General features: G+C 38.6%; 1 protein-coding gene across 5 annotated transcripts in view; it reads left to right on the top strand.

Moving 5' to 3' along the window:
• The window catches only part of LOC116061225 (protocadherin-15-like), a 176,925-nt gene that overhangs the window by 17,083 nt on the left and 148,734 nt on the right, over nucleotides 1–11,108 (top strand). The gene's annotated exons all lie outside the window — the stretch shown is intronic.

Here is an 11,108-nt window from a genome sequence, read left to right on the forward strand (position 1 = left end):
TTTATAACTTGTTTGTCATGAGAGAAAAATATCCCAAAATGTATATATGATAAAAATCTAATTTGTGTGACCAAATCATAAATGCATGCATTTGTTGACTGATTTATCCACTCCGTTTTTGGTTTATCAAATCATTATTGAAGTCTTGAAAGAGGAGCTGTGTGTACCAGCCATGTGCTGTGATCAGTGCCCTGCAGATCATCGGATCAGCAGATTTGCAGCCAAACTCAGGTGACAACATTTAAGTAGTGTTGGCAGCTGTGAGCTGCGTTCAAGCCCTGCCGCCTGTCCCCGGGGCAGTATGTCAGGCCTGTGATGGTAAGAATTAGTTCACTAGGCTGACAGAAGCAGGTTTTTTAAGTCTGACATTATGGAGAGAAGTAATTGAGAATGGAGAGTGCTGCTGGTAGTAGCTGGTAATAGCAGTGTTGGATTCATAGCCAGGTGCGTGCAAGGAATGTGTTATAAATGTGTCCATTGCTTAAATTCCTGCCTTTACCAAACTGGCTAAAAGGAACCTTGGTGTGAATGTTTTCAAATGACGGGAAACTGTATAATAGTTAAAGGGGTACTGCACATGTAAATGGAATAGTTACACAGGTTACTAGACAGCCACCAAGTTACATCACTTGAGTCATTTTAGCTTGAGCTTGGAGATTACAGATTTTTAGCCATACTAGAAGCATGGCTGTAGGTATGTAATGTCGTTTGGTTGGTCTGCCGGTCGGTCCTCTTTTGGTCTTACCGAAGTATCTCAACAACTTTTGGATGGTTTGCTATGTCATTTTGTACTGTTGTATTCATGTTCCCCACACTATTATGCTCTTTGTTTTAGTAATGCTGATGCTCTGTGATTAGTGCTAATAAAGCAAATGTTAGCATGCTAACACGCTAAACTAAGATTCTAAACAACATGATGTTAACATTGTCATTGTGAGCATGACAGCATGCTGGTGTTTGAGGTGTGTTCACCAAGCGGGGAGGTTCAAACAAATGATTCTGTGGAGTTGAATTTTGGGAATTGTAGGATCCAATGTTTTTGGAGCTTAACCTAGATATGAACTTTTTTTTTAAGCTATCCCTGGCCCCTATGTTTGAAATTTGAAGAAAAAAAACCCCTACCTAAACGCAAGTGAAATTGGCCACCTAATAATGACATGTAATATGAGCTGGTGTAGAATTCTTTCTAGCCTCAAATCTCCTGCTCGCATTTTTTCCATCATCTTGGTCTGTCAGGGCTCAGTAGACATTTGCTCGGCACAGATGTCATTCCATGTAAGCCCTACAATAAATGACTGACAGTAGTTCACTTCCCTTAGACATCAATATGAACACTTCTTACACCTGATTTGACAAACCCACCACTTGCTGGATGGCTTTTGGTTTCCTCCCAATTTGCAAGCCAGAAAAATATGGTAGCTGTTCTGGAAATGTTAATTTTCTTCTAAACCCAAAACCAAAATCAGTTTTTGAATACATTTCAGGCAACAAATATGACACAGGTGCAGAATCATAATTCATATTAAATGTATAACACATGCTATAAATAGCTGGTTTATCCATTTTGAGATGCCAAACTTAGTTCACTAATACACTTGTCTGTCTGATCAAATATCAATAACATTTCATGACCTTTGCTTTTTACATTTTTTTAAAGCTTGTACACATATAGATAACTAATATTTATTTCAAAATAGACTAAAAGTGAGCCGTCATAAAAAAGGTCCATCAGTCTATGAAAGAACATAATGTATTCATTTTGAAAAGAACAGTCATAGAAAGCAAAGACATCTGCAATGCATCTTCCCTGCCAAAGATAACATTGCTATCAATGTTTATTGCGATCACAAAGTTTAAATAATGCTTGGATTTCCTGACCCTGCTAACATACTACTCTAAAAGGTCCCTAGATAAAAAATGCCTTTGTCTGTCTTTTTTTAATCATAAAGCAGGTCTAGGTGCTTTATAAATACTGTGAAAGTATCAGAAACTCTCAATCCACAGAGAAAAGCACACAGTCCGTATTCAGAAACTGTGCCAAAAAAAAACGAGCCGTCAGGACTTCCGTACGGTTGTGATGTAACAATTAAACTATATATAGGTAGAACGTGCTGCTACAGTGCTGTTACAGTCATTCTCCGGCTGCAATGACGGTGCAGAGACTTAGAGAGTGCAGATGTGGAAGACCCAGAAATGCTGACCAATCAGAGCAAACTGGGCTTTTTCGGTTAGGGGTCTTAAAAAGACAAGCGCTAACACGGAGCATTTCAGGTAGAGGGTGAATACGGGTATATTCAGACAGACAGTATGAGATAAATAATGTGTTTTTGGAACATTAAAGCATGTAGATGTTCTAGTAGAAACCCAAAATACAAGCATGAACCTGAAAATGAGCATAATATGGGACCTGTCAGATTTGTACCTGTGTTCGAGGCCAACACATTCTAATGCTTGTTATAATGTTATCTCTTGTGGAAACATGAGCAAAAACTTTATTGGTGGAGAAAACATAACTCAGTAGTTTAAAATGTAAGGGTCCCCGGGGTAACAACACCTGCAAATAGGCTGTAGAAATCACTTTTCTACATTTCTTTACACTCAAACACACAACAGCTAGTGCATGTCCATGTGTGTGTCCTGCTTGACCACAACAGTGACAGCTGACAGTTACAAGCTATTGTTAGCTAGAGTTTTTCCAGAAAAGAGTATCAGACAAATTGAAAATTGGAGCTGCCACGACATTAGAGGTGAAATAAACCGCATGAAATGAGATGTGAGATTTATTGCCATCCATACAATTATGTGAGTGTGAAATAATCGAGGAACGGAGAGGTGAAGGCTGTCTGACTGCTCAACCATGGTCACCAGTGGCAGCACAATCTGTCATAGTTAACACCTACTTACACCATGTTAACCGCAGGGCAGGCCTCATTATTCACTCCCTCACATGTGAATGGCAACATGTGAATACACCCCTATACATATGAGCGAGCATGCACATCCATGCATATAGTCTACGCTCCATTGTGTCCTGTATTGAAGATCTTCCTAATGTTGCGTCACCTGCTGGCAGAGAGATCTGCTCAGGAAGAGAACAGGAAACGAGTTATCAGGGCTTAATGGAGGACAGGAAAAGATTCTCAAAGCTTAACTGTGCTCCTGGTCCATTACCTACAAAGTGAGTGAAATTCAATGGATGTTCATGCATGTGGGTTCATTTGTAAATTGACCTCATGTAAAGTGTTCCTTGTAAATTTATGACTTAATATATTTATTGTTTGTTTGGAAATCTGGCTTTCTAAAAACGGATTCATGTTTGTGTGCTTAATCCCAAGATTACAAATTTACACGCAGCTTCTACTTTTAATATAGTTCTTGCAAAATTTGCTTTCACTCTCCTCACACACAAACTCATGATCACTGTTGTTTTATAATGTTAGTGCATGGCATTTACATCAGGGTGAGGGTATGGTAAATGTTTCAAAAAGTTTTTTTAAAAGGAGGCAAAACGTGCCAAAACTTCAATCCATTGATTTTAAAATGACTACTATGAATATTACTGTATTAGTGTGGGGCTTTCCTTTTTCTGGTGTCTTCCTGTGAGCCAGCACCTAACTAATATACATTATGTGCTTTTTCCTTCAGTATTACATTTTTTTTAAGTAATTAAAACGCTGATTGCTCGTATGAGAAATGGATGCTAACCTACACTGTTAGAAAAGTCCGTAGAAATATAATACAATAATATACTGTGTTAACAACAAGACCTATGGGGAGTTCTTTTTACTAAACTCTGTGTACACAAACAATGTAGTCAATGCTTTCGTTAAGGTGTAGAGCCCCTGGTGATACTTAGAGCAAAGTTTCATGTTGTGTCAAGCCTTCTTAGTGTTTTAAAAATAGCTATTTTGAGGCTAGCATAAAAGTGCCCCTAGCACTCCCATTCAAAAGGCCATGTGACCGAAAAACGAAAATACGGTAAATCTTAAAAGTGGCGATTCCGTCCTAAATATGCTTTTAAATGAAAGTTTGACTCGGGTACATTCACAAAAACACCCTACGTTGCATTTTGGCGAGAGTTACGCTTTAATATGAAGGAATTTTCTGTAATGATTTTTCACAGGTGTTTTTCTATATTTTGATATTTGGGTTAACAGAAATGTCTGCTAAAGGTACAGAGAATATAGTGTAAATATACCCAAAACATTTTTGATTTAACAGAAGTGTCCGTAAATTTTCTGCCAGGACATTATGCATTTTTCTAAGAATTGTTTTCTTATAGTGTAGGCCTTTAGTGTCAGAGGGGAGTGTGTAAAGTGGGATTCAGACTGAAAACAGCCCTGTGTTAAAACAATGCAGCCGGAGTGCTGCACCCTCAACTCCCTCACTCACCACGACGGGTAGATTAAGATAGTTTCCTGTGCCTTCTCAAGTATTTCTTGAGAAGACACCATAGTTATTGCCGTTATTTAACATTTTTCATTCTTACATTCTCTAAAGAAGCCCTGATTTCCATAAGATTTTCATTTTGATACAAATTAAACCTCAAGTTCAATTATACTGCAAGTTCCTACACATATACCATCCAATCAAATGGGACTGGAGCTCCAGCTTTCCCTACATCGTATTTCTAACATTACCAGAATCCAGCTGAAAGCGATTCATATGATTTACAGGCCTTAAATGAGACTAGGGGTTGACAAAGCAGACTCGGTGGATGAGACGGCAATTCTTCTAAGTGGAACGAATACAGTGGAAATTCTGCTAACTTGTCCTCAACTGACCCAACTTTGCTTTCTCACTCTTGCTTCGTATTTTATTTAAATTATTTATTGGCATGAATATTAAACAAAGCAATATTGTTTTGAAAAATGTGCAAATAAAACAAAAACTATACACCTCAATGATTTTTAGTGCTTTATTGCATAAGGATAGCAGCTATATAATATCATCCCTCTCTTTTTTATTTTGTCATCAGTCTGCTTCTCACTTTTTATCTTTCTTTTCACAGTTTGCTTCAATTCCTCATTTTTTTTCTTCATTTCTTCACTTCCCCTGGCTCCCTGCTTGCTCTCTGGTTTTGCCAATTCTTGTGTGCTCATGCCCTTCCTTTTGCTTCTGGGGTGGCACAATTGCTTGCTACAACTATTTCCGCAGCCACATTTAGTTTTGTTGTACCTTCGGTGTGACTGATTACATTTGGAAAATCAAAGTCCTTTTAGGCAGATGCAAGGAAATTCCAAATATTGCTTTATTTATTTGCTGAAGCACTTGAGGTAACACAATAGCAACATGTGTCAGTTTTATTGACACAATCACATTCTAGCTTTCATGCTACTTTCAAAAGCTGATGAAAAATATTAAAATTTCAAGTGCAATTGAACAACCTGGCAGTGTAGAAGAAAACAACCTGAAAACTTAATGATTAGATATAATAATAGGAAAACTTCTCTTTTTTTTTAAAAATAAAACATAAGATGCTAAGAAGACGTCTTGCTGCCACATCCACATTTAGTTCTCTTTGCTTTGGCCAGTGATGAAAATATTTACTTAATTGCATTTTAATATTCAGATTATATTTGGGTTGTTGTTTTTCTTATGCTTTTTTTTACTTTGAGTCATGCCATGTCATTTGACTCCAAATACAACTTCCATTCTTGGCAGAAGGTTCTTTCTTACCAGGTGCACTTGAACGCAGCATGGTAAGCTTGTACAACTGCAAACCTTAGTACAAAATATGTATAACGTGGAATTTATTACATTTATTACAATGTAAAAATTGGCATGATCTGGAGTGGATATAAGGTCAGTTGTGTTGAGCTGGTCTGGCTTTACATGCAATATTCTGTTACTCCTTTACAATCTGTAACATCTAACCCTCTCACTCAAGAATTGGCAGTCTTGTGAAAAACTCTTAGAATTTATGCTCACTTCCGATCTCTCGCTCAATGTCTCTCTCTCTCTCTCTCTTTCTCTGTCTCTCTCTTTCTCTCTCGGTTTTTCTCTATTCAGGCCTGTGTGCAATCAGTGAAATTGCGGTGTTGTGGATGCCGCCTCTTCACACTCACAGTTGCTGACTGTCTCTGTGAGATTGGCAGAACAAGACCAGCAGAGTGCCTTAGCTTATTGGACAGCCTGGTCAACACGACTGTGTGTGTATGAGTGTTTGTGCTCTAGGATACTGCCACATGGGGTAGATTTAGACCATAATCAGCATGTTGCAGACCTTTTCTAACTGGTTTCATGGCCATTCACACAGACAATTGAAGTGCACATTATCGAAATAGTCCAAATGCAGTGGTATGTGTATTTGCAAATATGGTTTGCTTTAACCTACATGTATCATCTAATTACTTTCGACAGTGTTATGAACGCTGTTTATCGCATTATGGTGCACCAAACTGTTTTAAGATGTTTAGCTTGACATTTGTCTGCTTATACTTGACAAACTTCTGGCAACCACTGTCTTGTCCTGTGTTTCAAAGACCACTCATCTTGCACTCAATTCACATCATTCACACAAAAGAGAAGAGTGAGCGTCTAAGAGAATTGGAAAATAAACAGGGGCCAGACTAGGGCACAGTTTTAAAGAAGTGGGGGGCAAATTTGTAAAATGAGTGTAAATGTGTTGTAATTATAATAAATGACTGCCATGTAAACAACTTTAAATATTCTTTAAGAAAAAACAGCACTCTATAGCTACTATTAATAATTCAAAATAGTCCAGACGATAAGCCCTGCATGCAGACATTTAAAAGGCCATGCAGCAATCCTCAATAGGAGCAAGACCCCAAGACTGGCGGTTGTTGGGTCTTTTTTTAGCCGTGTTACATCTCTTTGTGGTCATTTTGTCTCTCTTTGATGGTTGTTTTCCGTCACTTTGTGGTCTTGTTGTGTGTCTTTGTGGTTGTTTTGCTTGTCTTTGTAGTTATGTTGTGTCTTTGCAGTTGTTGTGCATCTCTTTGTAATCATTTTGTTACATTTACCAACAAAAAAATCACCATGTGATTGTATGTCACCATACAGGGGCTCTGGTCCAGGGGGACGCTATGCCCGTTCAGTAATCCATCCATTAAACTAACAAGCCAACTATGAATACCTTCTCACTCTGGTAGGGTCATCAGCGGTGGCCAATCAGATTCCAGATTCTCCTCTGGCCCTGTCCTTGAACAGAAGGGAATTGTGCTGTGAATCTGCACGTTCCGCCTTTGTATTTGTGCCGTACAGCAGCATGGCTCCATTACAGACCATCCTGCAACCAAAGAGTCACAGTTCACTCGCTCTGTGTCCTCGCAAAACAAAACAAAACAAAATAAACCACGCATAAGGCTGGCAGCCATCGCATGAAATGAAAAAAAAAAGAAGAAATTTCTAGTCTAGTAGTTGTTTTGGCAGCAGAGGAGCTGTGAAAGATGCCTTTCTGCAAAGCAGACAGACACTGACACAAACACAACACAAACAGGCAAACAGATAGACTGACAGAAAGAGAAATAGACAAATGTCGACTTTGACAGTACAAGGGACATATTTTTATTTGTTGTCTTTTCCTGCACATACAGTCGTTTAGAGTTACTGTAACAAGGTCTTATCAGTCACATGCAATGACAGGAAGCTGATCACAAACACCAAGGAAGTGAACAGCATGTCAACATCCCTCACACTCTCTCTCATTGTTTCAGGTTAAATCTCCATTTTGTTACTTAGCTTCTTTATGTCACTATTTTTAACACACTCAGACACATATTCTCTATCAATATCTCCTCTGTTTTAAGGTCAAAGTTGTGTTCCTTTCCTTTACAAACTTTCTTTTTTCATGTATTAGTTATTTTCTCAAGTGCCCTTATCTTTCTTTTCAACTTTTTTTCTTTCTCAGACTGCCATTGCTTCTCTTGTCCTACTCTCCACCCTATCCTCAGCCGTTGCTATGCCCACTATTCATTTTCTCCCCCAACCTGCCATCCCTACATCAATGAGAGGTTGTTGGTGTTCAATGAAATCAGTGGCCTTCAAAGTGCATGTCACAATCTCTGTCTCATTGCTTTTCTTACTTTGTCTGTCTGTCTGTCTGTCTCTCTCTCTCTCTCTCTCTCTCTGTCTGTCTGTCTGTCTGTCTGGTATTGTCTGGGTTTCTTTTCCTCTTTTCTAATGTAATCTCTTGTTATCTATTGTATTACCTTGTGCCCCATCTCTCCTGTTCTCTGTTCTCTCTCCCTTCCTCTGTTTCCACTGCATCTCCATGTTTCTCTTATTCTCTCCTCCTCATTTCCTTTGTGTGAGTGTCTCTCTCTCTCTGTGTCGGGTGTATTTCCTATCCTCTCTGGAGAAATACAACTTTTTGAAGTTCCACCAGAGGAGAAGCGCCTTCAGCCCTAATACACTTCATCCTGGTTACTGAGGCTTACAGCATGGCCTACTATTGTCTGCCACAGTGCTTTGAGAACTTTACCAGGGAATTAAACATAAGCTGGCCACATTAAGTCTCACAATTAGGGTCAAAAGATTATTCTAAAGGGGGCCCAGTTAAAAAAATGATAACAAACAGGGATTCATAAAGAAATGCTGCATTGATATTATGGATCTGTTTTTTCTCAAATTGTTATTCTGCCAAATTGTATGATTTTCATTACAGTGTGCTTCAGATAACTGATGGTGTGGTGCTTAATGTGTTATGTGTAGTTATTTAGGTTGTAATGTTGTTTGTTTTGATCCCTAATATTTTAATTTAATGCAAAGTGCAGTTTAATATTTTATTGCATCATCTTGCACATCACTAGCAGCCCCTGCAATGGGACCACAGATTTTTAGATATATGTGGTACAGTACATACTGTAAATGTAGTCACCACATTCCCTGTTAAACAAATAATACATTTAAAAAAGAGAAGTTTTACCTTGCACTTCTGGTCTAGTTACCAATTAAGTTTGTGTAGTGTTTACAATATGGTGGAATATATCACTTAGTAGAGCATTTTTTAACTTTTATTTTCCAGGAAAGCCTCATCGACATGAACATTTTGTTTTACATGAGAGTTCAACAAAATATGGCTCAAACATGCGTACGAACATAAGTTTTTTCTAACCTACACAAAACAGTGTTAAAGGGAAATGTAATTAGCATAAACAAATAGTCATCATGAATTTAATAGGACAAGTATGCAAGATGGTGTGTTTTTAATGCCCTCAGTTGAAGTTCCGATGTCGCTGTTGCTGGCAGCAGATTCAACTAGTGAGGGTCAAACTTGAAAACTACATTTCTGACAATAAACATAAAGTTTAGTAGAAGCCTGAATAACACAATATTTGGGACACCTTATCAACAATATCAGGACATTACCTGATATGTTGTAGAACTTGTCTGATCTCCATGTCCTCCTCTGTGGTTGATGTAGAGATTTGATAAGGAAAATCTGGGGTCACAGTGTTTATGTAGGTAATGAAAGTATAATAAAATTTTATTAACCTTAAATTTACTTACATCTATTATCCTTGACCCCAGCAATTTAAACCTCCATAAATTGATTGTAACTAAAATGATCACTCTCTGTGTATTTCTCAGTACGGCTATGTTTATAAAATGGTTTAGTCCGGCAACTTTCGTGCGCAGCTCAAGTAAAAATAATTACCTCTTTTGAAGAGTCCAACATGTTTTTTTTTAATCCTCCGTGTCCTCCTTGGCTACTAGCAACTGCGTGGAGGAGGAGTGGGGGTGGCGTGTGATCGAGGAAGGCTTGTATTATGTGGACGCGGCGACAGTTTTGTTGTCATTACTTAGAATTCCTCATGGGAGAGACAGAAACTACGCACTATAGCTTTAATGTAATTTGCATATATTTTTGTTCATAGCCGCATAATAAGTAGCCTATTCTGGATGTATGCGAGGGGGGGTTATGTTTTACATGGGTATTTAGGTACAAAGAGACATAAAGTACCTGACATACAGTCTTCCGTGATTGCGCATGCGCTCCCACCCCTCCTCCACGTGGAGGATTAAAAAAAAAATGATGGACTCTTCAGAAGAGTTAACTATCTTCACTCGAGTTTCTGCGCGGGAAAGTCACCGGACAACACAATGTGCTATGAACATAGCCATACTGAGAAATACAAAGAGAATTGTGTGGAGTCTTAATTAGCTTTGTATCAACTCATTTGGCAATGGCTTTAATGTAACGGACGTCCAATATTCTAAAAAAAGTTACGCACTAAAGCTTAGGGTAATTTCGTTTTTTTTTTTTAACCTGGCCCCATTTCCATATGCATTTGTGTCTAACAGGCTGATTTGAAAAAAATCTTTGAAATTGGTGCAGTATTGAGCGAGATCGCAGTGACAGGCCAGCGCAAACAGGGCTGCAATGTAAACTAATGGGGCAATTGTGCACCCTCGATTTCTGTCCACTAAAAGTGATTTGTTTTTACCACTGACAGGTTCAGATTGTTATTAAGTGTCTGACAGCATTATTGATCTCACGAGGTGACTTCTTGTCCAAAGACTGCGATGTGGAGAGTGTAACATGAGTCGTGAAAAAGGCACTACAGTACACTCAGACAACATAACCCGGGGGTTTGCATGTTTCATCCGTCATTTTGAAATATGAATAAAATATTCTTGCCCTTGCAACATTGCTACTTACATAATATAGTTTCATAAAGTTTGACACAATGTAACTCTGCTTTTTAAACACAAGCCAGCACAAATGCCCCTGATGCAAGCCGGAGATGGGAACTTGAGTTTGAGACACTGACTCGAGTTGCACTTAAGTCGCACACACAGTGACTACATCCTTTGCGTTCCACTTCTGGGATTGCTCCGGTGCTGCAGGAAATTCCGCTGGATGCATATATTTTTTGTTTCCTTCCACTTTCTTTGTGTTAGAATTTTAAATTCGGTGGATTTATGAGGACTATTGTTAACTGCTCCTCAGATCTCTGCAGGGTAAATTGAGACAGCTAGCTAGACTATCTGTCCAATCAAATTTTTCTTTCGCACCACTATTTTGCAGCGGCTCTGTGCGGAGTTTAGCACTGCCCATGACGATTCTGATTGGTTTAAAGAAATTCCATTGAACCAGAGCACGTTTTCCTCCCATCCCCGAATGCTATGTGGAGTAGCCA

Source organism: Sander lucioperca, chromosome 22 (genome assembly GCF_008315115.2).
Source record: "Sander lucioperca isolate FBNREF2018 chromosome 22, SLUC_FBN_1.2, whole genome shotgun sequence".
NCBI classification, from domain to species: Eukaryota; Metazoa; Chordata; class Actinopteri; order Perciformes; family Percidae; genus Sander; species Sander lucioperca.